We start from the raw sequence: 15,507 nt of genomic DNA on the forward strand, positions 1-15,507 counted from the left end.
AGGGGAAAAAGTAACAGTTGTCACAATGTAAATGTATCCATTACATAACAATGGTTAACTTAAAATATCACTGTTACACTGACAAATAGAACTGTGTGCAAGACAGTAAGGTGTAGCCCACCACTATTGCCATGGTGAAGCATATGGAAATGTACAGCCATATACCTTAATGTTTCTTATTACTATCACATGCTGTAACAGCCTAGGTTAAAAACATTTAATACCCCTCCCCCATAAAATGTCTTACAAGGGCATATAACAGTGTTCTCCATGCACTGACCTGCAGACTGTACAGGTTCACACATGTTTTGTCCAGCTGTAGCCCTCATATATATTGTCCTTATCCCACAACTTGTGTGGGAATCCACAACATCACTGTAATGAGAGCAGGAATGTCAGCACTAAATAATGGTAGCCCATACCTATCAATCTCTTACTGTATGACATCTAGACAAAGCCTGGTATATAGGTGCAGGACAGAGACTGAAACACAGGGCCATATTTGAAATATTTCTGTTATACACTGTGAAAGTTGCTGGTGTTACAGGATTGGTTGCAACATACCCTTACTCAGGAATATGAAGTCAGAAACACAAATGGATGTTGCCATGTACTGATAGCAATCAATGGAGAGAATGCCACTGACATGTCAGGGACAAGACCTGTGTGGGCAACAGACAAAACATAACAGCCAATCCTCTGGCCATCACATGGATAGGCCCACAGTTGAGAGCTATGCAGACAGACTGCATTACATGCAAAACTAGCATGTACACACAAACCCTGTAAAACTAGCAATATTCAATGCATATAACAACCATATTCACACACCGTCCCTAGGTCTGGAACCTTATACAAACATGTAGTTGGCCTATTTGCACAAGCCCTGTTGTAAGGGGTATAGCTACCTGCTGTCTATAACACTGCTGCCCACACACAGAAAGGATGTCTTCCATACAGGAAAGCTAAAAGGACAATGCCCCCACTGTCACTGCATACAACAAAATAAAATGTGTACTGCTACTGATTGTTGCATTGCCATGACACTGATATGGGTACTATAGTAGGCATGCTTATCACATAGTAATCAGAGAAGTGTACAACTGTGTTATGACCCACTGTCCATGCTTACCACTAACAACTATATCCACACCTATATACACTGGATATCAAAGTGTATACACACAGATCTGTGTGCTGTATGCCAATGAGACCACAGGAAGTCATGTCAAAATGTTTCTCACCTCAATTGTGACCCATAACCTGCAAAATTATATTTAAAAAGAAACAAAGCTGTTTCATGGAAGGTGAGCAATCATTGCCAAGTGAAGATGTGATATGATGTTATAGTACAAACCAAGACAACTGGATGCTGTAATCATCTCAGCAGGTGTTTACACAACATACCAGTGTTAGGGTGTACACACACATTCAACTGGCTTACTGTACTTGGTATTACTTCCCATATGCTGGAGGGACAGGTTCATAACCCAGAGGCTGCCCATGCTATGGACTAGACTTCCCATACATGTCAAGCAGAGCATCTCACTGGCTTTCTTCAAGACAAATATTGTTGAGTTGATGGGAAGTATGAAATTCAACACAGGGATCACTCCACTGTCTTTACTCGACAGAGACACTGGGAACTATGGTCGGGTGGCATGATGCCAGGGTAATCTCATGGGCTAGGCTTGTAAAGGCTCAGGGGCCATTAGCCTAGTACACATCTAGGAACCTATATGTTTCCACAGAACAGGTTCTTATGTCATGTTTCAATTGCACAAGTACCATGCATTGTAACAGGGGTTTGTACACTTCATATCCACTGTAGCTATATGGAATCAGCAGTACCTTACCTGTACAACCATCCTCCACCAACGATAGAGTAATCCCCATTGGTGGACACCACCAATATACAAAGCACATAATAGGTTGCTATAGCGGCTTTACAGGGACACATAGGTACAGCCCACAACTTGGAAGCAAGTGTACCTCTATCTGAGCAAGCATGTAGGTTCACAGATGACTTGCTGTAAGGCTGACTATGACAAGAAATCAGACATATGCAAACCACCCAGGCCATTTGCAACCATGTCTATACATATGTACATAGTCTCAGAGCCAGTAACACTAGTCAACCTGTTCTGGGGGTAAAGCACACCTCATACACATATGCCATGGATACAGGCAACATGCATCAGACAGGATAGGTGGGAACCATGACACCCTGCCCACAACAGTAGTACGTGGGGATATACATATCACCCACACTCCAGCTCACATCACTGTTGAGCATAGACATAACGCCGACTGATGGCAACAATAGCAAGTCTCCATGGGGCATGAGAACATCACAGCTTGCCTCCTACATTAACACAGGCATGTGCTCACAATCCCATCACACACTGCAGTCAAACACACTCATGCCACCATCCACATACCATCCCATGGAAGATGGTCACTGTCATCCCTCTACACAGATATGAATGGTGTGTAGTGGATTATGCCATTAAGTTTCCAACATTGGGGGAACTGAACAGACCAGGTCCAGGAGTGTAATGCAAGATGTACAAGACATGATAGCTTACAGTGTTATGGTATAGTCTGGATTATTTGCAAGTAATACCTACTGTTGATGTGCATGTGGACAACTGTATGAGGTCCCCTGACCTGACCTTTTTCCTGTTCATGTCTTCCAGGTACAATGTCCGGGGAACACCTGCTCGCATACACACCCCTGGAAAATGATGCTATAATTCAGTTCCACATAGTCCATCATGCCATCTTCTTCAGCCGCAGGGCCCAGTATCTGCAGGAGAGGACCGACCTGTGGAATGAGCTCATCCACAGGATAAGCAATGTCGGCCTGCACACCGCAATTATAAGCAGGTGCTGAGTTGCTGCACAGATCTGATCCACCACACCTGTCAGCATGCAGCTGCAGTTAGGAGGAACCAGCTAGCCACAGGTGGGGGGTCATGCCATCCAGCTCCCACTGAAACATGCTAAGAAGCTCCTTGTCAGCCTTGGGGCACCCACCTGCCAGCCAAGCCAGCAACCTGAAGATAGCATTGTGGAGGTGGGTGCCACCCACACAATGGATGAGGAGCGTGCAGTTAAGGCCCCAGGGCACATTAGTAGACCACTGTTGCTTATCCATTTTCATCTGCAAAGTATCAACATGCATATGTCAGATAACATAGTTTGTTACTGCAGTGTAGTAATGAACAGATATGCATAATCTCTAGTATTGTCAGTTTGTACTGTTGATGTGTTGAAATGCTGCTCCCACTCTGTACCAATGCCACAGGTGTGGCTACTGACATTACATCTCTCACACAACTATTTAGGTCCCTCTGGTATACAACTGGGGCAGCAGCCTGAAGCTGGTGAGTATGGAGTTGTTTTGTTCAGGTTTGCCAATACACAGGCCATGTTATGGCCATTCTATTTGCAATTCACACATGTAACACACCTACCCATAATGCACAATGTGCATGTTCACTTATTGTTGCTGTTAACTGCACTGCATCACACTGGTCACCATGGTGGCATATCTGAAAGGTATGTAAGAGTTATGCAGTATACCTAACAACCTGTCAGTGCAAGATGTGTGGACAGAGATGAACATAATAGTGGGACAAATGGCCTTCAGTAGGGACATGTCTGAAACATTACCCTTATACAGTGGCTACAACGGTGCATACACTACTATTGCAATGGCAACTGTTCGTGATCTGAGCAATGGCAAATCACAATACCACATGCCACACCTTTTACAACCTGTAATGTGATCCTAACATGAGCTATGAATGTGTAACATGGAAATCTATGTTAGGACAAGAAATATGGGGAATACATACCTTAACATACACTGGAAACATATGTGTGCACACACTCCAAATAACATATTGTGGAAACACCTTGTGAGGTACTGACAGCATTCTCTCTTTTTGAGTACAGACCTTCCATCAAGTACAGGGCCTCAGTGTCACACCAAGTAATTGTCTGCTTTCCAAGAAGTATGTACATGGCATCTGCCCACTCACCTGCAACAGAAGCAGCCGTGGCTTGCACACATTTTACAAACCATGAAATGGATCCCATATCCGAAAGGTACCACTCAGGAGTTGGAAAAGTCACCTTACCTCACCATTGCATATACCATGGCAAACAGTGCAGACAGTCATGTATGTGTGTATGAAATATGGGACAACATTAATGTTGAAAATAAACAGATGCCCATCCAAAACAGATGACAACAGATGTTGCAAACCAGTCATGGCAGCTACCCAGAAACATGCAGCAACACTGAGGGTCTTGCAGGAATGTCTAGCAAGTACTGCTTGTGCAGTATCTGTGTTGACAATTGCCTGGAATCTGCATAAGTGCGGCCTATGGGTTAGGGTAATCAGATGGAAGAGTTGTTCCACAGGCAACATCATCCAGGGCTCTCTACAGATCGCATATGCATAACATCCGGTCTCCCAAAGGCATGCGTTGCAGTGTGTAATGGTGTCATGAAACCAAGGCTGAAACATGCAGACAGTATTCATAAAGATTCATGTGGTGTACAAGCGATACCTCACTCCCCCTCAGGGCCACCATCCCCATTTTTACCTTGCTTGTGCCAGTGTACACCTTTAGGATTGTTGATCATTAGCAGGAACTAGGCCAGTAGACATGGCATTCGGAATTTGGAACACTGCAAAATAACACTCATGTGTGGTCCGTAGTTGTCAAGCATCTGCAATAAGGATGAGGATGGGGAGGGGTGTCATCCTGAAACACAACAGTGAACTGAAGTATACATCTAAAGCATGCTAAGAATGGCTGTATCTCAACACAGTAAAGGTCATAAATTGTTTCAGACATAACCCTGACTCGACAGCAATAGTGAAGCCACTGTGTGACCTCCAAGGGCTGTGCACATGAGCTGACCTTGCAATCTGGCAGAGTTGGGGGACATTTGTAGGTGGAGTCACCAAATAATGTCAAGTGAAGTTGAGCCATGCTAGTATACCCCTTCCAGGAATAGTGACTGCTGTAGTTCACTTAACAGGTGCTGCAACAAACCATTGTGTTAAGGGTGTGCACAGATATGCAACCCACATATTGTACGCATCTCATTCAGCATCTGCACAACTAACACATTTGTTTGATACTGCATTGGATTGCACAGATCATATGCCACATATCAGGTTTGTGTAATGTTAACATATGCAGTATTTTGGCCCCATTGCATACCATGGAAGAGGCTGGCATGTCAACAAGGGTGTGTACACTCCTCATATCCACATTAAGCTTTGAAGGTTGTCAGTGTAATCGGATTTTATTGCTCATACATGCACTGCTGATGATGAGATCTGCAAATCAGAGGTCAGGCATTAACTATTGACATCAGTCCTCATATCATCCTAGGTATGTGTCAGACAGACACATAGGGGCTGTGAGCAACAGAGCAAACATAACTGCCACACATATACAAATTCAGCAATGGTGTGCACACTCATGAGGTATGGTGCACAGTACATGCCAGTGTGCTGTACAGGTGCACAGCGATACTGTGTACATGGGTGCAGTGTATTCCAGGGGAAGGGGCATCACCTATTAACACAGCTCATGCATCACAGAGATGTATAATTTTGGTAACAAGGATTGAATATGGCTGCAGTGCATGCTGTTGAGTGCCATACGTCATGCATGTTGACTGTTGGTAATGAGAGGTCTGTGTAATATCTTTGTGCCACCTCACATATCAGTGTGTGTGTGTGTGTGTGTGTGTGTGCGTGTGTGCGTGTGTGTGCGTGTGTGCGTGTGTGCGTGTGTGTGTGTGTGTGTGTGTGTGTGTGTGTGTGTGTGTGTAGAGGTAAACTATAATGTACAGGTCTTAAATTACATTTTCTGTTTGCCCCTCCCAGGTGGGGAGGTGGATCAGGATCCCTCCTGCAGGCAAACTGATGTTAGTGTCCATACAGACTTTGACAATGATGATAGGTATGGTGAGGCACATGCAGTGTTTTCAGGGGCTGAAGCTGTGCCATCGGTTGACATCCCACTTTTATCCACTCCATCCCAGCACACAATCTCAATGCCCATACATACCCCATCACCAGTGGCCATAGATAAGAGACAGTTGGTGGGTTGTCACATGGGACAGGACAGTGTGGGGACTATGACAAGTGTGGCTGTACACAACAGCCATAGCCAGATGTACAGGGAAGCTCATAGGAGGGCTGCTGGCCATCATACCCCTGGCAGTAGTGCCACAGCAGGTGTCACCAGATGCAAGTTTTGGGCCATCATGGAGGCACAGGCATGTATGGAACATTACACCAGACAGAGTCTGAGGCTCCAGAGGGCTAGTCATTCTGCTGTACTTAACAACATCCATGATCTTGCAGGTGCCCACCATTATTTTGCAGAGGTCCTGGATAGACTGTTGGGTGAGATGGTAGGAATCCTTGACCGTGTGGTGTCTGCGGTAGAGCATGTGGTGGGAGTTGGGCGGTGGCCACGTGGATGTAGGTCAGCAACACCAACAGGTGGAGGTCTACATGGATGTGCAACAACTCATGGCTGCTCCTGTAGTGGCAGTACCAGCAACAGCACTGCAGGGGTGCTGTCCACACCACAATGCAGCAGGCCACGTGCACGTGGTCCTGGCCAGTCCCAACAGGGATGCAGATCCAGTGGACAGTTGTCATCAGTGGAGAGTAACATATCTGGGCTTCTGCCTGGTAGTGCCCGTGAAACCCCTGGTAGGCACAGTTCCCCTGTCTGTGGCTAGAGACAGTGAACTGTACACACTGTCATGTACAGTCTGCAGCTGTCCAACAGAATCCTGTATAGGGCAGTCACATGGCAGACATGTGTGCAAACATACACATATGCTTCACCAACACAGCTAGAGCACCTCCGTACCTACACACACCACATCTGCACAGCCCATTTAATAAAGAACCCCTAACCCACACACATGATGTCAACCAAATGACTCACCCTAGGCCTCTGCCAAACCTCTCAAAACACTCTGTGCATATGATGATACCTGTGCCACAACCCTGTCATCCATACCATCAATTCATGGGCATGCTGATATGGTTCTGATGCCCAGGGTGACTGTCCTAAGATTTAGCAATGCAATGTTGTTGAACATGTTTTCAGCTGGAATGATTAATGCTTACATTTTTATTTATTCTATTTATTTTATTTTACATTTGTTAACTGGGAAAGTCTGACTTGGAACAAGCCAATTTTCAGCGGAGGCCCGGGGAGAAATGCTCCAGATGCATGTCTTTGCAATGTAGGAGGAAAGCAGAGCACCCAGAGGAAACCCATACGAACACAGGAGGACATGCAGACTCCACACAGAAAGCACCCCAGCCAAAAATTGAACCAGAGAACCTCTTGCTGTGAGGCAACAACACTACCACTGCACCACTGTGCCATGTCAGGGTGTGTAGATGTCTAGCCATAATGCATTATAGCTGTTATTAACACTGACTGATTGTGCTCTCCATAATGTATTCTGTTTGTGTTCTAGGTGTCTATGTGCCAGCAGGATGTTGGTCTGCTGTCCAGTCCTACAAGGGGTGTAGCACTGTGGTGACACACTGACTGTGTCATATCCTGGGTACAGCTGAACACAGGTAACAGGTCTGTATAACAGTTACTGCATGTGCCACATGGCTGATAGGTCTGAGTGGTGTATACAAGTGAGTGCGTGGTGGTTGATGTCAGCAGCTCTTCTACAGTGGACAATTGTAAGTGTACTGTGGGGCACACACGAAATGTCCATGAGTAACAAACACACACGCACACACACACACACACACACACACACACACACACACACACACACACACACACACACACACACACACACACACACACACACACACACACACACACACACACACACACACACACACACACACACACAGACTTTGGTGTTGACGCAATACACAGAGAACACAGTTCACATGGATGTACTTCATTTTGCAGTGAACTCATTTTGACATATGTAATTCCACCCAGACCAAATTGCCAAAACATCAAATCAGGAAATAATCAGTTAGCCAGGTTAATGTCATTGACAATGGTATTAGCAGGGTATATGTCCTCTTCCGCAATGTAGTGTAATCCTGGAGTTGGTAAACATAGGTGTGCTGTTGTGGGTAGCACAGCCTCCCAGTTTGGAGGGTGTGGGGTGGTGTAGAACCATACATAGTGGGATTAACAACTACTTAACCTGATAACATAAACTGTGCAGTATAAACAGCACACTAAGTTGGGGGATACCCACAACAATAACCACAATGTGAGTGGCTGTGGCCACAACAACCATACCCATGTATATATACCAACTCCTGTATCACTGTACAGATGTATAGCGGTGAAGAGGGCATGTACACATCCACTACTAGTTTTTCTTGAATGTATTTCCACAAGATGATTGCTTTGAAATGTTACCTTTAGCCAGTTAGTTATCAGGCAAATGATCTCCTGGGACATATATTTTCTGCAAACTGAAGCAGATCCCTTCACATACACACACATTTACTTGGCAACACTGGAGTAGAACCCCTACCTAGGTACTTATTGCTACTAATGAGTTTGGTTTTAATTGCACACACCACAGAGCTTTTAGGGTGTGGTGTGTCCCAAGTTTCCTGTTAAGTGAAGAACATCACCAGGCTTTGTACAGTATGGTAATGGGGGATGTACTGGGTGTTAATGAACAATACATAGTATGACATACTGTCATATATACATTGACAAACACATAACAGTCATAGACACATCTAACAGACCTGAGTTTAGCAGTGCTAACTACCTTGTCAGTGAGTCCATTCTGTTACAGAGAATTTGCACTCAGCACATGCATCATTGGGCTGGATAGTGTAATCAGTTAACTGTATGGTTGATGGTGACAGTGGTCCTTATACACTGGACCTTGGGAAATGTACTTGGGGTACCATGGTGTAAAGACAGTATACCCAGCACCCACACCCCACATTGGATATTGTATTCACTGAAACCCATGATAATGCTCTAACATACCCACAATCACACATTGACAAGGACTGCAATACAACCCCTTGTCTATCTAATCAGTGCTACTACAGGGATATGCATTTATTGCACATGCCACAGGAATACTAGGGTGAGGGTTTGTCATAGATCTCCTAATATCAGCAGCATCACTATCCCTTATAATATATGGCAAGATTTATTGTATTTGGAGAATGTGGCCTCAGAATGCTGTCTCCTACAAATATACACACTCACACACATACAAACACTTGCCAGGACTCAGAGGGTAACCCAAGTCTATCTACCCATTTGTAGAACAATGTTATGCTGGTACTGCAAGCTCCAGGTAACCCACAGGGTGAAGAGTATAATAAGGTACATTTAACATCAATTACAGCATCAGCTATTTCTAAGTATGGCAATGGGGGGTGTAGTGGGTGATAATGCCCTCAGGGTATTGTCAACTACAAGTTTACAAACACACAGACAATGTTATTCTCAGTAATGCACACTGACACATTTGTCAGTACTGGGGACCATAGGTGCAGGTTTTCCCAGGTGTGTACCAAGCTAATGTCCATGGAAAGATGAGAAGAGTAGAGCATGTGGGTACACTGGTATTATGCCACCTAACATTTGTCAGCAGGCCATCTATCAACCGATGCCACTTGAGTGATCCTCAGGGTGATAGATAAATTCAACATCCAATCATCTGTTTTTCTCTTGCAGAGGGCCAATGAGGTGCTACAATTGACATGTATGCAACATGTATTACATAACATGGCCAGTGTCTGGGATAGAAACCTGTACCCAAACATGTTCTGTTGATGTGGTAGTCTGGTTGAGGTATCCATGGCATGTGGTGCATACAGGGTGGGGGTTCCTAGCTGTGGCATTCATAACACAGCTGGCAGACATGTCAGTATCAGTCAATCATAGATTGCCTGTAAGCAGCCAAGATGAATACCTGACATCTGCACATCTGTACAGAGGACAGACAGAAATCAGATAGCCGACAGGTTATGCATTAGGATGAAATTTTTGACAGATAGACGTCTGACACTGATAGGTATGCCATTACTACATGACAGCAGCCCTCAATGACATGTCCTAAACACATAGTAGTCTACAGTTAATATCCACATATCAGATCAATATCCAGTAGCAGATATTTAATAACATACAGCTCACACACCAAGAACACGATAGTCAGTATTCAGAGTCCAGCTTTGCATGCAGGGGTGTATGGTTCCAGTACTACAATCTGCAATCTACTCTTACTTGGAAAGGCACTGTTAAAAGTAGTAATGTAATGATACAATACATGCAAGTGTGACTGCATATAACCTGGGATACTACCCATGTATGAAACACATACAAAAAGAAAGCTCTACTTGACAGAGGCACTGGGAACTAAGGTCGGGTGGCACGATGCCAGAGTAATCCTATGAGCTAAGCTTTTAAAGGCTCCAGGGCTAATAGTCTAGTACACACCTAAGAATCTATGAGAAAAGATTGTTGTACTAGCCATGTATACTCAGGTTTCCCATACAGTATACTCACACCCCTTGCTACTGTAATGAAAGCACATAGAAGAATTTTATGTACATGGAATGAAATACACTTATTAAAGATGTCATTACCCTGCTATTTTATCAGACTGGAATGTGATCACTGGTTATCAGGGCTGAGTTATGCATATCATTGCTTAAATGTAAATGTTAAGCACATTTGCACACTGGTAAGTGAAGCCTACATGGTGTAAGTGGTTATTCATTTAACCATATGTTAGCAGTGCGTACCGCCATGCAAACCCACTTAAATCTGCTCGAAACTGCCTTAACCACTCTGTATCCAACAGTCCTTGTTCAGCCTAGTAACAAAATAAACAGCCTTTGTAGGTCTTGAACCCAGGACCCTGTATACTACAGTTACAGCAGTTAGCCACTAACTATGAAGATGTTTCTTGTTTTTTCAAATATATCATACAGTACACATACTGAATAGTAGTGAACAACTGCTTTGACTACTGCAATTGTTTAGTACTTGTAAGTGAAAATAGTGTTGAATCAGTCATGTGTTTATATCTAAATATACACATATCAGATAAATATGGTGGGATACATCAGGGAAGGTATATATACAGCATTCATGTTTGCACATAAGGATATGGATATATATATATATATATATATATATATATATATATATATATATATATATATATATATATATATATATATATATGTGTGTGTGTGTGTGTGTGTGTGTGTATACATGTACATACACATATATATGTGTGCATGTGTGTGTGTGTGTGTGTGTGTGTATATATATATATATATATATATATATATATATATATATATATACATACATATATATACATATGAAAAACATATGCCCATAACATGTAGTGGAGTCATACCTCAGCACCATAAGTCACAACCTCTTACTGCAAGGGAATGTAATGTAAGTATTGCAGGTATAAATGTAGAATGTTGCTACAGTAACAGAGGTTGTGTCAACAGACATATTGTGTAGGAAGTCACTTCTAATACTGACATGCACGCCATCAGTTACTGACAGGCATCATAAGATCATCATATTGAAGTACCACACAAATCACAGTAATGATCCTGTGGAATACAGCAAAAATATGACCAATACATATGGACAGTCTGACACAATCTGGTCAGTCCAGAGGTATACATAGAACTCCTTAGTGCAAGACATGTGGACCAAGCCTGACGAAGAGGATGTTTACAGCCATGAACATAGGGATATCACACAAATACTGGAATAGATAAGCTCACATAGTTGATGCATTCACACCCTCCTGTCTGTCCTAACACATATTAACCAGAGGAGCAGAGGTCCTAAGCCCACATATTTCATGCTAGTTAGTGGCATACATCTTCACAGCATCCCACTTCATTTTCAGAAACACAAAACACATATGGTGGCCAGGCAACAGTACATCTGACAAATATCTGGACATAACATCACACTAGGTAAATGCACTTAGCTGCTAGGCATGTTACAAAGCACGATGTAAACTACAGGCAGACTGCCACAACACTGACCCAATTTCTTATGTGGGAATACACGTGTACTTGCAAATATAGCAGGCACTACAGGTATGTAACAGCACAGAGTAACAGACACCAGTGTGAAAGTGCATATCCACAACCAATCTCAACACAGTCACAGTCACATTATGGTAAGCCTAATTAATAGAACAGTATATGGACTGTGTGAACAAAACCATCCTCATATTTGCCACTCACACACTGACCCTACATATACTGCGCCAATACAGAGTGTAGTCTGAAGCCTGACTATGGTATGGGACATGTCTCAGTCTGGCCCTACAAACATATATACTGATAGGGTACCAGAAACTGGAGCAGCATGCAACGTCAGATAGAACAGGACCAAGAACACTGACATCTACCACAGTCTGTACATATGCCAAGTTACATATTCATAATACACTGTTACACAATACTAACACTCTGTCAACAATCACCATAAGTACACAGACCTCACTACTGTACAGACTACAACAGAATGTCCAGGTTTTGTCCTCAAATATAAGGCCTACTATACATAACATGCCTAACAGTCTGATATCTCACTGGCTTATCAGGTATGATGTCAGTAAATAATGATATACTGTACATATGCACCTCTTACTGCATGACATATGGACAAAGGGTGACAAACTTCGGGACAGAGGCACAAACACATGGCCAATATTGACATATTGCTGTGATAAACTGAGAAAATTCCTGGTGTAACAAGGTTTGTTGTGACATATCTCTTCTGATGGATATGAAGTCAGTAACTCACATGGATGTCACCATGTACTGACTTCAATCATCAAAGTAAGCTACTGCATTTCTAAAGATAGGAAATGTGTGAGTAATACACCACATGTAAGACTCCAAACTCTGGCCAGTCTGCAGATAGCCCTTCTGGTAAGATTTTCCTCAACCACATAACATTGTCATGCCAGACTTTAAATCATGTTGAACAGCCATATCCACACAAACCCTGTTAAACCAACATTACTTCAAATGTAGAACAGCAATACTTACATTCTGTCCCCATGTCTGGAACATCCTCCTCCTGTTTGTTGGCCTGTCTCCACAGTGTATGTTGTAAGAAGTATTTCCAACTACCCTCTGTGATGCTGTTTGTCAGACACCCACATGAAGTCCTGCTCACAGTGAAGGAAAAGGGCCAACACCCACATGAAGTGCTTAGTTACAGGAGTGTGTTTCCATGCAATTGACTATAGGAATGATACCACAACTGTTCCACATGAAATTAGCAAGTGGGCGACTGCATTTCATGCACAGTCCATCAGCTGATCATGAGCATTACCTACAAAAGTCAAGCTGCTGTCTATGCAAAACAGATGTACTTTTCCACATCCACCAGAGAAGAAGAGAGAGAGAGAGACAGAGAGACAGAGAGACAGAGAGACTTAGAGACAGACAGAGAGAGAGAGAGAGATAAAGTAAGAAAGGAAGGGCGTAAGAGAGTAAGAGCCAAGTGTGTTTGTGTATGATCCATGGGTGGAGAGTGGTATCTGGGCATTATAATGGTTGCCTATATTGTTTACTAATCCATACTGTCACATAATAATTGCACATGGCTGTACACATTTATGACTGAGGATTGTCTACAACAACCTCTACAGTGTTTGAAAACTGCTGGCCTTGTAATGTGGACATTGGGACATATAGGTTCTCAATAAAATGAGGTAGCAAAACCGACACTGCAATGGATCCTCTCATTACACAATTACCCCAACATCCACACAGGATATTGATGACACACACAAACACACACTTACTAGTACTGAGTTTCAATCCCCTACCAAACTACATATGCTATTACAGTGTTATGCAGTTATTGCATGTGCCACAGAGGTTACATGTTGGAGAGCTGTCCAAAGGTTTCTTTGAAGGTGAGTGACATCAGCAACAGTGCTAAAGAAGGGGTAAGGGAAGTGTAGTAAGTGTAATTGTCCACAAAATCAGGTGTCAATGAAGACACACACACACTATCACAGTTGGCAGGATCAGGATTAGAACTCCTTGTTACACTTCAGTATTATGCAGTTATCGCAAGAGCCACAGAGCTTATAGGGGTGAAGTATGGCCAAAGGGTTATTTCAAGGTGAATGACATCAGCAGGTGTGCTAAAGTAGGGCAATGGGAGGTATAGTGAGTGTGAATGGCTTCAAAATCATTCATCTCCACACACACACATGCACACACACACACGCACACACACACACGCACACACATGCACACACACATGCACACACACACAAACACACACACACACACACACACACACACACACACACACACACACACACACACACATGCACACACACACACACACACACACACACACACACACACACACACACACACACACACACACACATACACACACACACACACACACACACACACACACACACACACACACACACACACACACACACACACACGCAGTTGTCATGTGTGGGATTAAAACTCCTACCTAACTAGATTTCTACACTACAGTATTACACACATATTGCAAGCACCATGCAGCTTAATTGACTGAGACTTGGCCAGAGGATCATTTCAAGGTGACTGACATCAGCAGGAGTGCTAACATGGGCAAGGGGAAGTGCAGTTTGTGTGAATGGGCCATAAGCCATTCCTCTGGAAACACACACACACTCAGTCACACACAACTTTACATTTGACAGGACTGGGTATACAAATGCTAGATGAATGCTGATTTGTACTATCATGTTACACAGTTATCACAATCACCACAGACACTATAGGGCTGAGGGCTACCAAAAGCAATGTCTACTGATTGACATCAGCACATCATGTGATATTGGTCAATTGGATGTGTGGTGGGTGGGACAGATCTGATGATGGAAATCTCTGTCACTGTCTGTCTCTCTTTTCCCCACATTTCTGTGTGTGTATGTTTGACATATTATAGCGTGCTGGCCTTGGATATGTGTGAGTATTCCTATCCAATGTGTTTGCAAAGCATGAGTGGTGTACAGTGTGGTGTGTGTGCACAGACATCTGCGACTGACAGATATGTATAGTCCACTGTGTTGTCAAACATGGGATTCATTTCTCTAAGTGTAGGAGCATGCCCAGTATGACCTTCTGTATTGAGTGTGTGAATCCATTCCAGGTAGGTTGTACTCCAGTCCAGGATTTGGTGTTCTACACCAACAGCTAGCAACATGTTTCTGCAGGATTTCTATAGATAGGTTGAAAATATGGAGTCACAATGGGTGACAGATAGTGGGATACTGTAACTACTGTGTCTATGCTTCTTGTGTTACATGGCTGGTATTAGCAGAGATATTCAGAAATATGTACTGTTTTACACTGTGATGTATTATGTCATCAACTACTGACAGAT

The sequence above is a fragment of the Protopterus annectens genome, chromosome 1.part2 (genome assembly GCF_019279795.1).
Source record: "Protopterus annectens isolate FY-2018-M chromosome 1.part2, PAN1.0, whole genome shotgun sequence".
In the NCBI taxonomy this organism is placed as follows: Eukaryota; Metazoa; Chordata; order Ceratodontiformes; family Protopteridae; genus Protopterus; species Protopterus annectens.